The following is a 2425-nucleotide window of genomic DNA, read 5'->3' as shown; positions in this document are numbered from 1 at the left end:
TTTGCTCCATTACTTAAACCCAGTGTTTCCTAGTGTCTAGCGTGCACTGTAAAATGTAATTTCGTGTTCTTTGTTTCCCGTGTTCCTGTGTTCCAAACTTTTTCATTAAAGACTTTGGAATTTGCTTTACTCCTCGTCTCCTCGCTCCTTTGTTCCTCTGCTCCCAGTGTGAATCGTGACAACCACATCTGGATTCTAGTGAACTGGCAAAGTACAGACCCATTTCAAATCCGCCGTTTATGTCTAAAATTTTAGAAAAAGTTGTGTCTGGTCAATTGTGCTCCTTCTTGCAAAAAAAAGTATCTCTATGAAGAATTTCAGTCAGGTTTCAGGCCCCACCATAGCATAGAAACTGCACTTGTTAAACTTACAAATGACTTGCTTCTTGCGCCAGACCAAGGCTGCATCTCATTGCTAGTTTTACTTGATCTTAGTGCTGCATTCGACAATATAGATCAGTGGTTCCCAAACTTTTTGAAAGAATGGCATGCCTTTGTAGTGTTTTTTTTTTTTTCACGGCACCCCAACCCAATTAAACTAAACGTAAACTAAACTGAAAATTGAGTGTTTACTATTGTCCTTTTGCATTATTGACACACTATTTTCCTATCTATACTGTAAAGCTACTTTGACACAATTTGTATTGTTAAAAGCGTTATATAAATAAAGGTGACTTGACTTGACTTGACTTGACTTGACATACATATATGAAATTAAATCCAGATAAGCAAACAACAAATGAAACATAAACAGCAGCATTAATTTATTATGAATGCATAACAACAGACATAATATGAGGTGAAACAACCCATTCAAATGAACCATCTGTCTTTTACAACTGGATGACACATGTCAGACTGATTTGAAACATTTACTTTATGTGGGAACCATTGGAACAAAACACATTTAAAGATTTGTATTTAGTTTCTCGTTTGCTTTGTTCAAACCTGACTTTATAACTTAAAACATAAACTAAAATATCTGTGCATGGAAATAAGTTGAAAACGGCAACAGCACATTGATGGCGCATTCTGAGATAGATGGGTATAATTTAGGGTAGTGACGATGAGGAAAAGAGGGGGGATAGTTTTGCCTCTTTTCCTCGCTTTCCTTCCGTTTTAAATAGCGTGTAAAAGCGCCCTGCGCATTTTACTTTCATTTTCAAATTATCGGCAATTCACCGTCAAGCAGCTGTTTGTTTTTAGTTCATTTGAGATTCCCCTCTTTCCCTCACTTTCCTTCACTTTTAAATAGCTTAAAAGCGCCGTGCACATTTTACTTTCAGTTTCAAATTAGAGGCAATTTGGCGTCAATTGCAACAAATAAAAATACGTAGAACATATAACTTTTATTAACAAAACGAATAAAAATACACCATGCTATATGCCTACTACAAAATAACAAATAACTTAAAGTTTAGGTAGCCTATACAAAACTGAAGATCAGTAAACACTGTGGAACCAAATAATTAAGAAGTGTACGTTTATTAGCAAAACGAATAAGAAAGCTCGGAGACACGGCATTGATGTAAAAACAAAAAACAAACAAAAAAACAGTTTAAATAAATTTAAATCAGCAAACACTGTGGAACCAAATAAATAAGAAACAAATGTTTAAAAAACATCCAATATCACCTTAGATAAATGGCAGAAATCAGCAGGCTTTTCAAAATCCAAAATATATTTTTTAAAACAGGCGCTTGTCATTTTGAAACTCTTCTGCCATCGTCTTGTCCATCTCACCTCACTCTTCTTGTCAGCTTCTCCTAACGTGATAAATGTGATCTGATCTGTGATGTGACTGTCGTTCGGCATGCTGCATTGAGCAGCCACATTCAGTTTTAATTGTAGTGAACTAAATTATTTTTATTACTATAAAAAATCTAAACGACGGTGGGGGCGGTGCCGCGGTGGGCAGTGTTGTGGCTTCACACCGGTAAAACGTCTCAGGTTACGTATGTAACCATGGTTCCCTGAGTAGGGAACGAGACACTGCGTCCTCTAGGGGTCGCTATAGGGAACAGAATGTAGTTCCCTTTCGAGGGAACTTTGAACTGCGTCCTCTAGGGGTCGCTATGGGGGAACACCTTCAGCGTGACCGGTGTCTGAAGCATATATCTAAAAATGACAATAACATTGGCCAGCGACAGCCTATGACGTCACTACTGGTGTGACTATAGTATAAATAGGCGCTGGGAGAACACTGCATCCGCTTCTTCGTCTGAAGCTTGTGTCCGAAGCATGGCAGAGAACCTAGAGGATGCAGTGTCTCGTTCCCTACTCAGGGAGCCATGGTTACATACGTAACCTGAGACGTTCCCTTTCAAGTGAACTTCGAACTGCGTCCTCTAGGGTTCGCTATGGGGAACGGTATACCCACGCCACCATGCTGAGGGGAGTGCAAGCCAGAACCATGGCGAGCACTA

This window comes from Sinocyclocheilus anshuiensis, unplaced genomic scaffold (genome assembly GCF_001515605.1).
Source record: "Sinocyclocheilus anshuiensis isolate Anshui unplaced genomic scaffold, SAMN03320099.WGS_v1.1 scaffold40, whole genome shotgun sequence".
Lineage (NCBI taxonomy): Eukaryota > Metazoa > Chordata > Actinopteri > Cypriniformes > Cyprinidae > Sinocyclocheilus > Sinocyclocheilus anshuiensis.
Note: the sequence above shows the minus strand (reverse complement) of the source record.